Genomic DNA, 18,280 nt, shown 5'->3' on the forward strand with positions numbered 1-18,280 from the left:
GGGCTGGGCTAAATGGGGAAGGGGCATTAAGGAATCTCTTCCCGAAATCCTTTTTGCACTAGATGTTAACTAACTTGGATGTAAATTAAAAAAATAAATGAAATTTAAAAATCCTCCCAGTTTGCTTCTAGACTGAAATACATGTTTCTAATCATTGATAGGAAGTGGATTATTTCTTCCCAAATTCTTATTGTTTAATGCAAAGGTCAACAGGATGACATCCCCTGAAGCATACCAGAACTGAGCTAAAGCAGGTCAAACTAAACAATAAACAACAAACAAACAAACTGGACACAGGGGATAAACACCTTGTGAGTTAAGATCTGCTGACCCTTAACTTGGGAGTTAACAGCTTGGGAGTTAAGCCTGACCTCCCCTTAACAAAATGGATTTCCTCCTGCATCCTACCCAGGCCTTCCTGCCGAGGGGACACTTCTTCAACGAGCATGACACAGGTCATGTTGAAACTTACACCATCTCTTTACACCCCTCCCTGAATACTCTCCAGGAAACTCAGTGTCCATTTAAGTGAAGCGTAAGAATAGGGGTTCTGGAATCTGAACAGATGTGCAGTGGCTGAGAGAGGCAGCAGAGAGGAATCAGGGACATGACGTCCCAAGCTGTGGTCAGAAAGCCTTGCTGCTCACACACAGCCAGTCGGCCCAGAGCCCCCTCCCGGGCACCCTGTACCTCCCCCTCCCCCACCACCTGCCCAGCACATAGTAGGAACTCCAGAAACACGGGTTTAATACACAACTGCCGACAAGGCAACTAACTCATTTTCCAGAAAGTTCAATGCAAAAAATTGTCTATTCTCCTCTTAACCCTCAAACAGGTAAGCAACTTTATTCTTTGAAATTTTATTCTTTATTTTGTGAACAATAAATCAGCAAATTTAAAATGCTGTCAATGTGTCGCTAGAAAACTCAAGGATTGCTTTCATAACAAAAATCATTGGGTAAAAACCAAGAGTATTATAGGGGCGCCTGGGTGGCTCAGTTGGTTGAGCATCTAACTTCGGCTCAGGTCATGATCTCATGGTTTGTGGGTTTGAGCCCCACGTCGGGCTCTGTGCTGACAGCTCAGAGCCTGGAGCCTGCTTCAGATTCTGTGTCTCCCCCTCTCTCTGCCCCTCCCCCACTTATGCTCTGTCTCTCTCTATCAAAAATAAATAAATGTAAAAAAAAATTTTTTTTTAAACCCAGAGTATTATATAAGCAAAAGACTGGAAACATCTAAAATCTCTAACTCTAAGGGGCTGGTTCACTAAGTCAAGGAATACCCACACAATGGAATCTATGTAGTGGAAACAAACAAGCAAAAAACAACGAAGAAGTTCTTTATAGTCGGAGAGTCAGATGTGCCCAAGATTTTGTGTTCAGTGGAAAATGTAAAGTGAAATATAGGGTGTGTGGTATGCTTCCATTTGGGTAAAAACCTTCAAAAATACAGACACACGTGTACGTACACCTGCACACGTGTATACATACTTTCTTGTATGTTCACAACGTGTCTTTACGCTGAAGAGACCAGTGACAGCAGTTGCCTCAAAGTAAGGGGACCAAGAGACGAGGAGAGAGAAAGATGTTTCGTTTTGAATACCCTTTTGTACCTTTTGAATGTTAAACCATGTAAGTATTGACCTATTCGCAAAAATTAAATTAAAAATTCAAGGCAAACAATGTGTGGAAAAGTAATAAAAAATCTAGTTTAGGAAAACATACAAGAGAAATCCTCATTTAAAAAAATGGTTCACGGCAGCCTGTTGAGTCATCTGTAAACTGTGGAGGAGACGAAATCTGGGGAGGAAGCCCTGCGTGGCAGAAACGATGCCCCGGCAGCCGTGGCCACCTCCGCGGCCTTGACGGGCAACCAGAGGGCGCTGGGGCCTCTCTGACCCTCCGTCTCCTCATTTGTGAATGGAAGTGTTTGGACCAGCCCTTAAAGCAGGCAGGCCCCTTCCCCGTGTGGGAATCAGAGGTCCTCAGGTAGATACACCTAGTCACTTGACGAGCGTCGAATTTAACAAGAAGAGACACTCCTTTAAAAAGAGAAAGAGAGTCTGTCTGTGGCAGGGAGATAAAAACCTCAAATCCCTCCTCGCCAGAGTGCAATAAAACCAATGTGTCTGACTTCGGGAGCTTAAAATACACTTGCGGACACACCCTTCCCTCCAAACACACCTGCTGCCTTTTTCCTCCCTCTTCCCACATCCTCTCTGGACAGGCCGAGTGCCCGTTGATGACAGAGCTGGAAGATTTCCTTTTTTGTTCTAATGTTTCCTGCGGGCCCCTCCCCTCTTTTATGCCTGCCATTCACAGCCGTCTGGGATGACCCAGGAACAAGAAGCCGCTTCAGGATTTAAAGACAATGAAAATACGTAGCTTTTTACAAATAATAGTTAGCTCCCTCCGTCCCCAGAACATACTTTTAAATAAAGGCAACGTAATGGTGGTGAGAGGATATTGGCCATTGCTAGAGAGGCTTACGTGTCTCTCTAAATTGTCCAGACAGAACTTTCTACGACATACTTGAAAATGTGGGGCCTGGACAATCTCTCTGCCGCCCAAACTTTCTCTCCAAGCCGCATCTCCAACCTCTTCCAAGTTAGGAAGTGGCTAAGTCTGTTTCCCATGGCTTTCTCTTAGGAAATGAGAGCCAAGAATGGTTCTTGGAAGTAATGCCAGCTCATTTTACAGATGGAGAAACTGAGGACCATACGGGTGGGAAGGCTCCCTCAGGCATACACAACACACCCGCCATTGGGCCAGGACAAAAGTCAGGCCCCGCAAGCCTTTGCTTCTTCCCTAAGGTACTGGCTTTCACTCGTTCCTGCCCAGAGACCCAGCTGTCTTCCCCCACCCCGCCCCGTAACACCAGCCCCCCAGACCGGCCCACCTGACCTGGGCCCCAGGCTGGCTGTGCTGACCCGGGGGACCGCTGAGCACCTGCAATGGGACAAGGGGCACATGGAGAAATGGTGACACTTTGGATATATTGGGTTAAACTAAATGCATTTCCTTTTCGCTTTTTACTTCTGCTTCCTTTTACTTTTTCCTTTTTTTTAATGTGGCTACTGGGAAACTTAAAATGACATAGATGACCCATGCTATATTTTTACCAGGCTGCCCCGCTCCAGGTCATGTGCTGTTACCCATTTAGCTCCCAGTCAGCAGAACTGACCTGCCCCATGTGCCACTCTCTGTGTGGCCAGTCTCTGTTCTAAAGACCAACTCATGCCCAGGAGTTGAGGAGTAAATAATGTGCCCCCGCCAGTGACATCTAGAACGAGCCTCTGAAGCCTCAGGGTGATTTTCGCAAGCGTATCTCCCCTTCCATGGGAGGGACGGAGGGAGGGATTCTGGCACCCCTCACGTGACATTGATTCTACCCTTATGAACAGTGGCTTCCCAATGGTCATCTTTCCTGTAGATGGGATTTTTGTCCCCTTGAAGTATGGCAGTAGCTTGGGGAGGAGGAAGAAAACAGTCTTAGATGTTTGGGGGCCCCAATCCTCCGCCTTCCCTCCTCTCCCTTCAGGTTTGGAGTCGAATTCACAATCGCATGAATGACAGTGGCTTCCACGTTATACACGCCTCAGTCTTTGTCGGGAGTCCTGCCGCGTCTTTGTATCGTGTCATCTCATTTCCCCATCCACCCCATGAATCTGGCATTCGACATTTTCTAGACGAGGAAACTAGAGCTTTGAGAGGTTATGCAGCATGCCCAACGTGATCAGAAAAAGTGGCCAAGCCACAGGATTCAGGTCTGATCAGCTCCAAAACCCATGCTCCTCACCATCCCTTAACTTCTTGAGGCCTCAGTGTCCCCACCTGCAGTACGGCCATGGAGGCAGGGTGGAGCTCGGTGACCCACGAGGGCCCATCCTCCCCGGAACTGGGTTCTGGGCTCATGAGGAGCTGCCGTTTTGAAGGGCCTCCAGACTCCTCATCCTGGGCTGACAGACTTGTTCTCTCAACTCTGAGGCTCCACACAGCCCGCTCTCCTGCCTGGGTGCCCTCTCCCTCTTGTCTCCAGGGAATTAAGCATCTCTAGCCCCTTATATCAACACTCCACCTAAACGTCACCTCCTCCAAAAACCCCCCAAAACTGGTAAGTCAGAGAAGTGCTTCTCGTGTTGCCCTTTCCCGCTTCCCAGGACGTGACGATCTTCCTCACCCCTTCACCCCCAGGGCCCTGCCCTCCCTTGTCAGCCAAACTCACTCCCCAAAGAGGCCCTGACATGGCCAGACATGGTCTCATCTTCCCAATCATGGCCTCTCTTCCCACAGGAAGGCTTCTGCATTTCCTTCATTCAGCAAAATATTTCCTGAGCACCTAGAGTGCAGTGGGCATTCTTCCAGGTCTTGGCAACATGGCGGTGATGGTGACAAAGCCCCTGGGCCCCTGAAGGAGTGAAGGTTGTCTCCAGACATTCATGCCCTAAACACACTAATCCAATGATGTGGGCTCTTACTTCTCAAGATTGTCCTGCTATTTTTACTTTTAGGTCAAGGAATGATTAGTGAATGGGTATTGGGTTTGGTTTTTTGCAGGCATGTAATAGTTAAATCAAGTATGATACGTAATTTGAAGGAATGCTACACATCTATTAAAATATGTTTCTATAGAACATGATGGCGTTGGTAAATGTGATAGAATGCTCAGTAAGGAGATATGGTGATGTCTCTCTTCACACAGTGATAGAGAGAGATAAGGAGTGAGCAGTAACTTCCTAAGTGCTTTGGCCATGTGTTGGGGGTGGGGATTGTTTTCCTAATTTAAACCGTAGAAGGTAAAGCTCACTGAAATCTTCTCCGCCAGTGGGGAAATGTGGAAAATACATTTTCTTCTAAATATCAGTGATTCAAGGTGGGAATGGCTCAGACTCCCAAGAGAAGAAACCTTTCCGTTTATTAAGAGATGGCATGAGGGGTGCCAGGGTGGCTCAGTCGGTTAAACGTCCGACTTCGGCTCAGGTTGTGATCTTGCGGTTCGTGAGTTCCAGCCCCGCGTCGGGCTCTGTGCTGACAGCTCAGAGCCTGGGGCCTGCTTTGGATTCTGTGTCTCCCTATCCCTCTGCCCACCCCCGCTCACACACTGTCGCTCTCTCTCTCTCTCTCAAAAATAAATAAACATTAAAAAGAGACGGCATGAATTTGGAGCACCTGCGTGGCTCCATCAGTTACGAGTCAGTCTCTTGATTTCGGTTCGGTTCATGATCTCATGGTTCCTGGGATTGAGCCCTGCATGGGGCTCTGCACTAACAACACAGGGCTTGCTTGGGATGCTCTGTCTCCCTCTCTCTCTGCCCCTCCCAGTTTGCACGCTCGCTCACACACTTTCTCTGTCTCTCTCTCAAAACAAATAAACATTTTTGAAAAAAGAGATGGCGTAAGTTTTAAACGTTTCAGAAAACCGCATTTAATCTTAAGATACATTTATATGTGTGTGGGGGGTGTGCGTGCACACACATGCGTGTGGGTTTTGGTGGGAACAGGAAAAAAGACCAGAAGGAAACGCACCAAAATTAGGGTGTTGTCACAGTTTTTGGTTTAAGTTTTACACATGCCGATATTCTCCAAAGTTTCTATCGTGACTCTCATTGCTTTCATAATCAGAAAAGAAGCGGTAAACTGAACACTAATAGTTTTTTAATTTCCTCATGAATCTGTTTTTACAGGCACCATGGCAGTGGGGTTTGGGAACCAGCAGGGTGCGAAACACAAACGAAATCCCCCGTTCCTGCAGGGCTGAGTGCACCCCTTGGCCCTGACGAGAAACCCTCCCTCCATCCACGCTGGCAGCCAGCTGTCCACAGCTGTTCCGAGGAGACTGCGAATGAATGGAGCTGGTGGAAAAACACAACATTCCTGACTCTCCAAGGATGGCATTATGCTTGGAACTCTCGCTCACCAAAGAAGTAAATAAACAGAGAGAGAGGTGGCAGCCAAGCCGGCCAGAGGAGCTCCAGGCCTGGAGGCGGCTCAGCTGCCAGGGCTCCGGACCCCTAACATACCATCGCAAAGAAGACCCCTCTGCCTGAGCCAGCCGGCCTTGTCGAGTCAGGGCTAACGCCAGGTGGCCGTGGCCCTCCCGGCCTGTGTCTCGTGAATGCCATCTTCCCTTCCTGCCACCATCAGAGTCTAGGGGAGCAAGTTTTTGTGCCCGTCGGCTGAAGAGATCAGAGGGCAGGGCCCCTGGATGGTTCATCTTCACAGACCCCTGGCACTCACTGGCAGGCCCACTCACGATCTATCTCCTCGGGCACTGCTACATGCCAGGTGCTGTTCTGGGGCCAAGGACACAATGGGGAGCAAAACAGACCAGGTCCCTGCGCTCGTGGCGCTTACATTCTAAAGGGAGAGACAAGCCAGAGACGAGAGGAAAATCAAGAGTATATCCGAGAGAGAGGTGGGTGCTATGAAGAATGTAAGACGGGGTGCTGTTTCAGCTGGGACCTGAATGACAAGGGGCGGGGCGGGGCCGGGGCGGGGGGGGGATGGTGGGCAACTGGGGAAAGCTCTGAGGGAAGGACACGCCACATGAAAAGAAGAGTCAAGGAAAAACACATGGGCTTGATGTGTTCGCAGAACAAAGAAGATCCAGCAGGGTGGAGTACAGGCAATGGAGGGAGTCCCCGAGACAGGCAGGGGCCGGACCCCAGGGTCCCCATAAGAGAGTAAGCAAAGGAGTGGCCCACCTGCCTGACAAAAGGAAACTCACTCTGCTTGATCTGTGAGGTCGGACTGGGCTTTGGCAGCTCCTAGAAAAAGATTCCATCGCTGTCTGTTGCTCCCAGCGTCCCTGGCCGTGTGAAATGGCCAATCAGCTTGGCCCAGGGCTCTCAAAATGCCTGTGGAAACCTGGCTCTTCTCACGCACACCCCGATTCTCTGCCTCCTTGGCCTCCCCGTGCCAAGGCGTGCTGCTGGCGGCAATGAAGAAGCAAACCTGACCGCCCTCCACCCACCCACCAGTGCCCCCCAGCACTCGCTCAGCAAACATCTGCGGGGCCCAGGACTGGCGCCGGGTGCTGGGGGTGTGATGATGAGCAACACACAAGCCTCGCCCCTGAGACCCCCCTGCAAGTGATGCCCGGGCCAGGCTCGGGAGGAACCACCCGCGGCCAGGGGCTGCCCGGCACCCACCTCTCCACGTAGAGCCCCCCGCTTGTCTTCTCTCCCTGGCAAAACCTGCCGCGAGCCCCTGAAATGGATCTGATGGGAGGATTCGTTCACTGCAAGGGGCTGAACCAAGAGACAAGCTCAGTGCCTTGCTTGCTTCCTCCACCACCCACCCTCATTCTTCCCTCCACCAACCCAGGGGGAAAATATGCCCAGTCGCAGGGATGAGGTTGTAACCAGTGGCGTGACAGATACCGCTTCCCTGAAGACAAAAGAGGACTCAGGTGTTGGTCTGAAGAGGGTCAAGGCGAGGGGGACCACAGGGGTCCAGGGGAGGGGTGGGCAAGGAGGGAGAGTTTGCGTGCAAGCCCCACACCTCCCTGCACCACACAGAAATGCTTCAGCTCATGGTCAGGGTGAACCGTATCTGCTACGTTGCTTTCAGAATCTCCCCGCACATAAAAATCATTATTGCCGTTATTCAGAAAAGCCAAGCCCCCCACTTTTGCAGATTCTTAAGTTCTGCCCTGTGAGGTTTCTGGGGTAAGCCTCGTTTTGTGTAAAGGGGGGGCAGGGTCAGAGCCTGAGAAACAGTGCACACACTGGCTCTAGAAAATCTTTGTATCTTAAAACTCCCAGAGCAGCTGAGGTTCCAAGAGGCCCCACAGGACCCCTCCATGTGGGTCAGAGTTCACAACAATACCCACCATGCAGATGGGTGGTGGTTTTCTTCCAGTGAGGCACAGCTACCCTGGGGAGAAGTCACCACTGAGGATGGTTCCAGACCCTTGAGTCTCTTCTTCCCAGGAGGAGAGGAGGGGTTATAAATAGCCTGGACTCCTTCAGCCCTACACAGGCACAGATCCCACACCCCCGCCCCAGCCTCAGCCAGCTGGTCCCTCCTCCCCCAAGTTCCCACAGCCTGCTATAAGAGGGAGGAAACTGCTCACCCACTGCGGGGGTGGGGAACATCAGAGAGAGTGGCCTCCCATGAATTGTCACTGTAGCCCCACCACACCTCTGCACCCTTCTGCAATGGCAGTGCTTGGAGAGGGATAGTGGGCAATATGTTCAGGCGGCCTCTTACACCCCAAGCACCTCAGGAAACCCTGAGCTGAAGGCCCAGAGTACGTTAATGCACTCCATGGAGTGTAGGAATAACACCCTCTCCTCTCTCTCTGCCTCAGCTTCCCCGTCCGTAAGACAGACAAACGGCTGGGCTGAACTGTGCACCTGCTGGGGATGGCCCTGACATTAGCATGCAATGCAAGTGAGAAGACACTGTCCAAATGTAACCCCGGACTGTCATTATGATGCCCGGTCTTGGTCTCATCTACAGGAGCCCCAGTCACAGCTGGGGAGACACGGATTCTTATCTGCTCACGAGAGCAGAAGAATTCTACTCGGTGGCATTGCGTGAGCCTTGAATTCCTGATACTGCATGCCCTTGAAAGCAATAAAACTTACAAAATATTCTCTCTCACAAGTCACTTCTGACTAATACAGATCGACACAGGCCGCACCCACACCTATTTTGATTTAATATGGTTCTGCTGGATGTACATGACAATATATATCGAAGGATGAGCATTGCCCTAGAATAGTTTGATTGGGGAGGGGAAGCTCTCTCAACAATCAGTCTGTTTACCATTCAAATCCTTCCCACTCATACACACTGCTAAGAAACAAGTGGCTAAAATCTAAGTGGCCAACTCCCAGTTCTTTTTAATTAAGACACTTTGTTTGCTCAATAAAATACGGCGTAAAAAACATTTACTGAAAACCCACTCATTGATGTCTAATAGCTGTGTCAAACACTCATAACAACATTTATTCCAACACCCTCAGATAATAGCCCATCTTTCTCATTTGGTATCCACAACAGCACAACATTTGTGTCCAAGTGTAATTGATCCAGAATTGGGCTCCCTTTCAAAAATATCTGTAAAACCTAATTACCAGGAAAACAGAGTTCTGGCATCCTACGGAAAGAGGGTGCTTCACAATGAGACAAGCTGCAAACTCATCTTGGCCAATCAAGCTGCATTATGTTACCAGAGGAGTTTGAGGAATTTGGGGTGATGAGGGAGCAGGAAAAGTTGGAATAGAGTCAGACTGGAATCTTCAGTGATAGTCCTGATTTTTTTTTTTTTCTTTTTTGAGCCAAGGGCAGAGGACAGGAAATATATACCACATTAGCTGGCAAACGTGGATGCAGAAAGTACCAGACAATGAGCCCATGATCGGCTTGGGGTGTGGGTGGCATTTCTGATCTCAGGCCCTACAAGGCCTTCCTTGCCCAAGGAACTCTCTCCACCCTGGTCTGGGAGGCTGATGTCATTTCTAGTCTCCCGGGGTTTCTAACCGCTGTGACAGGTCACTTTCCCTTGGGCCTGAGTCTGCTCATCTGTAAAATGAATGTTCCTCATATCTCTAGGCTATCTTTCGGCTTCAAAATTCTGTGACCTTTTTTAAAGCAAAGGGCATGCTTTCTGCTCAGGGACTCCGTGGGGTTAGGGGACTAGGGAGCAGCAGCAGGAATGAAGGACTCAGTGTTTCCAGCCACCTCTCACGCAGTTCTGTGCAGACTTGCACCAGGTGGGTATCAAACCCACTCCCGGGATAAAGATTCCTTTCAGCCCAGGCCGGACCTCCCCGGGTGGTTCTAACCTCGATGCCCTGGATTCGACAACCGGCCAATGAGGAAGCCGGCCAAACCGCTGGACTTCTCTCCCAGAGCCTCTCTCCCAGAGCGGACGAGGGCACATCTTCCTCTTCGGAGGGGTGCTCTCTTCCCACCTTCATCCTCTTTGTGTCTCAGAGACCCCAGACATCCCAGCCCGAGCCTTGCCAAGGATGCAGTGAAGCTCCCCAGGCAGGGAGCACACACAACCGACTCCGGGCTCCCCTCGGCCCTGGACCCTCCTCGCCTACGTTTGGGTAGGAACCTCCACAGCTGGTTTCAAAGGAAAGGAGAGTTGCGGCTGCTTTGCCTTTTCTTTGGCTCGTCCTAAAGAAACAGACAAGCAGCCCGAATAACAAAGCAGCACAGCGGCCAGAGACGATTGGATCTCAAAGGAGCAAGAGATACGCACGCCAGGAGCGAAGACGAGCGCGGTTCCTAGGAGGAGACCCCGCGCTGCCCCGTGTGGGCGACAGGTAGCGGGCTGGCCTCAGTCTAACTTTCCCGAGGCACCGAGGCACGGCGCGCGTGAGCCCATTTCGCGAGGCTTCCCAAAGGACAGCCGCGGGAGCCCCGAAGTCCCCACAAGGGCGCCCCCCCCGGGCAGGGACGGCCACGAAGCCCGGGAGCCGCGGCGCGAGATGCGGGATCCCACCCAGACTTTCCAGCCCCCTTTCTCGTCTTCAAGATGAGACAGTGTGAGGTGCGGGTGCCGAAGTCTCAGGAAACCGTCACTCTCCAAAATGCTCCGGCGCCTTCCCGGCAGAAGTGCGGTAAAACTTTTGGCAGGAACCACCTGTGGCTGCCGACGGGCCCGCCCCGTCCCGGCCCGGAGGCGCCGCCGAGCCCCGGGCCGCACGCGTCCGCAGAAGTTCCCCTCCAGCCCCGCGCGCCACTTCGCTCCGGGCCGCGGTGCCAGCCAGGAGGCGCGGCGCCCGCTCGCTGGCTCGCTCTCCGCTGGCTCTCCCCTCCTCCCTCCCTCCTCCTCCCGCCTCCTCTCGTTGCATGGCTGCCGCACGGAGCCCCTGAATAGCCACCGCAGCCCCCCGCCTCCTGCCCGCCGCGCTGGGGGCGCCCCTGCCCCCGCCGGCGCCCCGGGGCGCGCGGACCGCCGGCCTCCTAGCAACAGCCCCGACACGGCTTGCCGGCGTCGGCGATGCGGAGCCACCCTCCGGGAGCCCCGCGACCCCCTGACCCGCCTCGGCGGCCGAGGTGCGGGAGAGACCGTGACCCTCGCCGCCGGTGCCCGAGCCCGGCGCGCGAAGCCACTCACCTCTGCGCGCCGCCAGCCCCGCGCGCCTGCCGCACTTGGCGCCGGGCCGCGGTCCTCGCGTCCTCCGTCGCCGCCGCCGCGGTCCGTCCGTGCCTGTGCGCCCGAGCAGCGCGGGCCGCGCGCTGTCAGAGTCTCGTGGCGGGGCTGCGCCGGCGGGTGTGGAGCCGAGCGGCGGCGGCGGCGGCGGCGGCGGGCGCGCGGGCAGCTCCTCCCTCCCCGCGCCGCGCCTCCGCCCTCCTCGCGCCCCGCCTCCCGCGCCGCGGCTGTCAGCCCCGCGCCCCGCGCCCGGCGCCCGCGCGGCCCGCGCCACCCGCTCGGGGGGCGCACGGGGCTAAAGGGCCCGGATGTCTACGGTCGCCTCTCCGCGCGCCCGCCCCCTCCGCGGCGCCCCCTCCCCGCCTGCCACACTTGCACTTGCTGCGCCCCGACCTCCTCCCCGGCTCCGCGGAATTTCTATTTTGACAGGAACTGTGGCGGTGGGCGGCGCGGCGGGGGACGCCCCGGACCCGCGGAGGCGGCGGGCGGCTGGCAGGACCCCGGCGCGGGGGCGGAGTGGGGGGCCAGGCAGAGCCACCATCCGCTCGGGGCTTTTTTTCTTTCTTTCCTTTTTTCTCTTTGCCTCCTCCAGGATTTAAAGGGACAGCCCCGGCCGAGGCGAGGGGCCAGGCGGCCGCCGTTTCTCCGGTCTCCAGACGCCCTCTGCGGCCCGGCCGGACCCGCCCGCACCCGGAGCGCAGGCTCCCGACCGCCGGGTATTTTTAGGTCCACACCCGGCCCGGGGCAGCGGTGCGGCGGTGCTTGGCTCGCCCGCCCCGGCGCACGGCTATTTTTACAGAGTCCGGTTGGGGGAGGAAATAAAACAACTCAGCAACTGCTTTCCCATTCGAAAGTAGGGAGTAAAGAGTGGGGGCGAGAAGTTTCCCAAATGCTCTCGGAATTCCAGCGAGTCAGAAAGACACCTCTCCGACACGAGCAACTACGGGCTTGCCCCATTTCAGGGCGCCCAAATCCCGGCGGGAAGCCCCGCCCCAGAGACCGCTCGGGCGCGGGGTCTCCCACCCCTCGCCGGGCGGAGCCCCCGCACCCCTCACCCCGCTCGCCAAGGGACCCGCCAGCGGCCACCGGTCACTCCCCTGGACGGCCTTAGAAGGCGGCCTTCCAGAGCATCCAATCGCCCAGCAACGCAGCCCAGGGACGGGCCCGTGGAGCGCTTGGCTCCGCCCCGTCCCGCCAAGCCCCGCCCCCGCTGTTACCGCACGGGCGGGAGAGTCTAGGTGGGTCGCGCCGCGCGGAGCACTGACAGACAGCGCTAAGGACCCATCCCAGGGAAGAGGCAGGAGGTCTCCGCCCGCGAGCGACGGCGGGAGCGGTTGCGGGCGAGGCCGCGCTCGGCCAGACGTTCTGGACACCAGCGGGCCGGGACACGCAGGGACTCGCTTTACTCTCTGCATATGTGCCACTCACCCCTCCGCCCTCTGGGCGGACTTCGGACCCCTTGCCCGCCCTCGGATGTCAGCGGGTTCTCTCTCAAGGGCTCCTCCATCAGACGCGGGCAAGTTGGCGGTCCTCAAGTTCCTGCAGGGGCTGAGCTTTCCTGGACCCAGAGGGGCGGCCAGGACGGTCGAGAAAGCGAATCCCTCCCTCCCGTGCCTATTCTGGCCATTGGCTAATGAAAGAGCAGGAGAGCTGTTGCTGTCTGGGTAATGTCTTTTCACGTTGGAGATACTCGATGGCGTCCTTTACAGCAGTCACAAAAATGTGTGGACCTCTTGCTCGGCACTTCTTCCCAGTGTCGCTCATTGGCGTTTTTTATCGCTCCATTCATTCGTGTAATAAATGCACATTGTAAGGCCCCACGTTGGGATAGCGAAGACAGGAGAAACACTCTGGAATAGGATGTGACAGTGGACAGCTAGGTACAAACATGAAAGGGGAATCCGGAACATAGGGGTTTGTATATCGTCTTCCACTTGCTAGAGACGCCTGGCTTTTCCTGCAAAGTAAATATCATTCATTCAATACTTTGAACAACCACCTTACCCAAACCGTTCAAAGGTTCATAAGAAGTCCAGGGAAGTCCGTCCCAGAAACTTAAGAGATTGTTAGATTCAGGATATCAGGCTTCCAAGTTGCTAGAGCTTCCAGTGGCAAAATCATACCCTTGCTTCGAGCCCTAAGAGCCATTGCCCTCCCAAATTAGGTTGTCTCTCTCTTCTCCTTTCATTAAAGGGTGTTCAGCAATTTGGAGTTCTGCTGACCCAGCTGATACGGTGAAGCTTCTAAGCCAGAAGCATGGGGTTGCATTTGGGGAGTACCGGGAGGATCTAAGCCCTGGAATGGCAAGGCGCTAACAAATGATGGGACTGCAGTTCTGGGGCTGAGGGCAGCTAGAGCCATGGAAAGGGTGTTTTGTTTGAGAAAAGAATTTTCTACCGAATTAGAAATGTCTCTGAATTGGAAAGATTTTCCTTCCTTCTCTGGGTACAGTTGCTCAGAGCAGATGTTTGTAGCTACAGATCACTGAATGGCTTTCCATGCCATGAGCTGTGGGAGTAGGGTTCCATGTTCTGGACAGTGAGCCTCCGTGCTACTGAGTCTAATCATGCAGGCAAAACTTATAAATTTAAGAACAATGGGGATGAGAATGGTCTGCAAATAGTAATACTATAGAATATTTTTAAAGAAAGCAGCTAGTCATAAAATACCCACAGACTATGTCAGTTTGCATGTTTTTCCTGCACAAATGGAAAATACAAAATAAAAAATATGTAACCTTAAAAAAATAAAAAATAAAAATAATAAAGAAAGCAGCTTTATTGAAACCAATTATGCACTGTATGTTAACTAAAATTTAAATAATAATAACATTTTTAAGCAGCTCTTATGCTACATTTTTGTTCCTTTGATATTTTTTTGCCACAAGGGTTTGAGCTCCTTCCCCAGCTTGGTGTCCTCAGTGCCTAACACACTTAACACCTAATAGGTGCTCACTAAAAGATTAATAAACCGGGGCGCCTGGGTGGCTCAGTTGGTTGAGCGTCCGACTTCGGCTCAGGTCATGATCTCGCTGTCCGTGAGTTCGAGCCCCACGACGGGCTCTGTGCTGACAGCTCAGAGCCTGGAGCCTGTTTCAGATGCTGTGTCTCCCTCTCTCTCTGCCCCTCCCCCACTCATGCTCTGTCTCTCTTTGTCAATAATGAATAAACATTAAAACATTTTTAAAAAATTAAAAAGCCAAATGAATGAAAAGTCCTTTTAGAATGGTAAAGGTGTGGTAACACATAAGGACAGAGATCCAGAGAACTCTGTAAGGCTCATTTGCAATATACTTGTTGGTAGGTAACTGCATCATAGGTAAATCTGACCATAGGTAGTAGGATTTACTGGCTCCTGCCAGACTCATCCACTTATCAGCCATGGAACATAGAAAGGCATATCATTCATGTCCTCGTGCCTCTGCTTCCAAGTCCATAAAAAGGGGATAATAACGGGAAGTTTCCACCCCATCGAGATGCTGGGGTGACCAACGAGAAAGGCTGTGAGCAAGTATTGCCCAATGGACAACACTCCTTAAGGAGCATATTGAGCACCTTGGAGTACTTTGTAAATTATCAGTATTAGTTATTAGAATAAATCGTACAGAAATTGTCAGGGAATCAGGTTCAAAACTTTACCTGTGTCCCAAGGATGGTAAAAGGCTGATTCCAGAGAAGGGGAAAAGAAGGGAATTAACTTTTACAGAGCTCCTCTAGAATCAGAACTCCTGACACGGACCATCGTACATTCCTCCTAACAACTGTGCACAATACATTTCACGGTTATTTATCGAAGAGAAATCTGGTATCAGCAATGGTAATGACCAAGGTCCCACAGCTGGGAAGTGGCAGAGGCAGTCCCGGAACTTGGATTTGTGAGTTCAGGAATTCACCTACGTCCCATGCTGCCAAGCTGCATCTATCTACATCCCGTGCTGATGAAAGCGATGGTCCATGTTACCACAAGGCAGGGTGGGCATGAGGCAATCCCGGTCGAGAGGAACATCCTAGAAGAGGCAGCATCTGATTCAGTCCTTTAAGTCGGGATGGTTTATGTATCTCTCTCTCTCTCTCTCTCTCTCTCTCTTTCTCTCTCTCTCTCTCATTGTTTGAAATAATTTCAGATTTTCAGAAAAGTTAACAAAGATAGTATAACGAATTCCCATATACCTTCACCCAGGTACCCTGTGGGGAACATTTACCATGTTCGCTGTATCTTGCTGCCTCTCTATACATACATATTCCCTTTGTCCTAAACCATTTGAAAGTAAGCTGAAGATATAAGGCTCTTTTACTGATAAAGTCTTCAATGAGTGTCTTCTAACAACATGGACATTCTCTTACATAATTAAAATCAGGAAATTGCCTTTGATACTATTATCTAATCTAAACTACACCTAGACATTGCCACGTATCTCACTCAAGGCAAAAATGAGAGATAAATCAATTCTGGTCAGGATTTAATCCAGGATTATATGTTGCATCCAGCTGTCATATCCCTTGGGAGGGTATTTTTATTATCAAAAATAAATTTTCTCAATTCTCATTTCTTCTTTTAAATGGCCACACGTGTATGGTTCATATAGGGTAACAATGGCAATCTCCTTGATCACCCTTTAGGCAGGTTCCTCTGAGCCCTCTTTTTGATGAGGCCTCACCCTTGGGCCCTGTCTTCAGCCTGCCAAACCCAGTTGTGGAAAGAATCCTGCTAAGTCAGTTTAGTTAGAATCCCCCCACCCTTGCTATCTGATCACCCTGGTTTGCCTTTAGCAAGAATCCTGTTACGTCAGTTTAGCAAGAATCCGCCCACTGGGATGTTAGTAATTTTCCATCCATTGACCCCCACCTTCCTTGGCTATAAATCCTCACCTGTCCTTGTTGAACCTGATCTCTCTCCCCTACTGCAATACCCCTTTTGCAATAGTCTCAAAAAAAATCTTCTTGCCATTTTAACAAGGGTTAGAACAATTTCTTCTTCAATAGTGCCAAAGAAAATATGGAAAAAATTTAAACCCGTCTGCAATTGCCCACCGGATATAACCTTAATTAATCCTTGGCTAATTTAAATGTATTAATACTCAATTTCTTTTTAATGTACAGGTGTAATCCAAGCACACAACCACCACCCCCTTCCAGGGGCCAGCTTCCCCTAGAAAATATTGAGGATATGGAGGTCCTACTTTTCATTCCTCCAGAAATTCTTCCTCCAGCTTGAAGCTGCACAAGACCTATGACTTCCCCCATGTTCCAGGAGAGAACAACCCTCCACAGTGGGTCCCTGGATGGTGCACCTGGCCCCAACTTTGTTCATCTACCCTTTGATGTGACTCACCACAGGAGAGCCAGCCCCTAACCTCAGGGGAGGCGGCTTTCCCTGGGACCCCTTTCCCATCAACTTCCCACCACACAGTTCGCAAGCCTCAGTCAGTCAAGACATCTGTATGACACTCTGGGGCAGTGGCAGGTGGGTAGTGGTCACCAACCGGGCTGTTCAGTAATGGCCGTCGTCATTCTATGCACGGCCGAACAGCTAAACAAGCCAGGGCAGGCGAAGTCCCCAGGTCAGTTCAGCCTCCTTCAAGATCTCCCCAGCTGTCTGACTTACAGGTGTGCCTATGGGTTCTTTCAACTATTCGGCGAGTCGTTGTTGAATGGAGCGTGCACACGCGCATACTCCCACGTACATCGTGGAAGGCAACTCTCGGGGCTGACTAGGTCTAAATCTCTGAGCATCAGAGAATTTGCTAATTACCTCAAAGTTTTCAAAATGCTGTAGTGTTGCTTTTATGTCATTAGCATCATATGTTACATATATGCATTATATAGTATATCGTATACTGTGTATTATTATCTAATTATTTTTTCTTCATGCCCCCCCCCTCCTTGAGTTTATCTTGCCTTGTTCTCTTCATGAGAATTCCCAGGTGAACACCACTTAGGGCCCCCCCTGGGATTTCCCTTTGTTATCCAGAGGCGCCAGGTCACAATCATCCTGAGGATGTGATTACAAGCAGAGCCCTCACTCTACTCAGAGGCTGCGTGAAAGGAGAAGACTGCTTTTATTCAGGATGCGCAAGGCACAAGGCAAATATTGGTTGCAAAGTCCCTGTCTACAAAGACAACTTGATTTTAATTTTTTTTTAATGTTTACTTGTTTTTGAGAGACAGAGCGAGACAGAGCATGAGTGGGGGAGGGGCAGAGAGAGAAGGAGACAGAATCCGAAGTAGGCTCCAGACTCTGAGCAGTCAGCACAGAGCCCGACGCGGGGCTCGAACTCACGGACTGCAAGATCATGACCTGAGCCGAAGCTGGATGCTTAACTGACTGAGCCATCCAGGCGCCCCTACAATTTGATTTTAAAATGCATTACAAAATCCCTGGCCCATGTGAAGTACAGTGACTTAATGATGAAGATGTAGAAAAATGGGTAGAGAGCAGGTATTTGCATACTTATTTTTTGTTTCATCAGCACCCATAAAGATTCTCCACAATGTCCAGGCACCCTCTCTTCCTGTTGAAGTCTAAAAACTACCTCCTCATTTTCTTTCTTGTTCACTATTGCCAAATACACGATTCTCAATTAATTTCTTATTTCCCACCTTGAGAAAAGGTGGTCATGGCATTATTATTTACAATGCCATGGCTCTTCAGAGCCTATTTGTGTAGAGACAGTACAGCTCTTCTTGCCCCTGCAGTTCCCTAATGCCATTGACTCACGATGCCATTGCATCATCCATCCCGAGGTCTGTGAACCCTGGCTCCCAATGACTCTTAAAAGCTGTCACTGTACTTTGTTGATGAGGATCTCAAATGCTAGTCTTACCCAAAGCATGCAGGAAAATGTGAGCAATCACTCATTTCCAGATCATGTTAAATTTGCCATTTGGAATTATATAGTATAAACCTAAAACAACATATTTTCCACCCATGACTTCTCTTAAACTCCTCAGGCTGTAATCACTGCATTCCTAGAATGTGATCTCTTTCATTGTTGACCAAATTTCTGCGTATTTGGTTGAAGAATGCTCCCCCCCCTAAAATTCAAGTCTACCTGGAACCTATGAATGTGACCTTTCTTGGAAATAAAGTTTTAACAGATGTGATCAATTTAAGGTAAGGTCATACTTGTATCAGGATGAGCCCTAAATCCAGTGAGTGGTGT

General features: G+C 51.3%; 1 protein-coding gene across 3 annotated transcripts in view; it reads right to left on the minus strand.

Annotated features, from left to right (window-relative positions):
- The window catches only part of ZBTB7C (zinc finger and BTB domain containing 7C), a 348,220-nt gene extending 336,943 nt beyond the window's left edge, over window positions 1–11,277 (minus strand). For all 3 annotated transcript variants that reach the window (XM_053205568.1, XM_053205570.1, XM_053205569.1), the window contains exon 1: window positions 11,083–11,277. The gene's annotated coding sequence lies outside the window, so the exon portion shown is untranslated. The remainder of the gene's footprint in view (window positions 1–11,082) is intronic.
- Between the last annotated feature and the right edge of the window lie 7,003 nt (window positions 11,278–18,280).

The sequence above is a fragment of the Acinonyx jubatus genome, chromosome D3 (genome assembly GCF_027475565.1).
Source record: "Acinonyx jubatus isolate Ajub_Pintada_27869175 chromosome D3, VMU_Ajub_asm_v1.0, whole genome shotgun sequence".
NCBI classification, from domain to species: Eukaryota; Metazoa; Chordata; class Mammalia; order Carnivora; family Felidae; genus Acinonyx; species Acinonyx jubatus.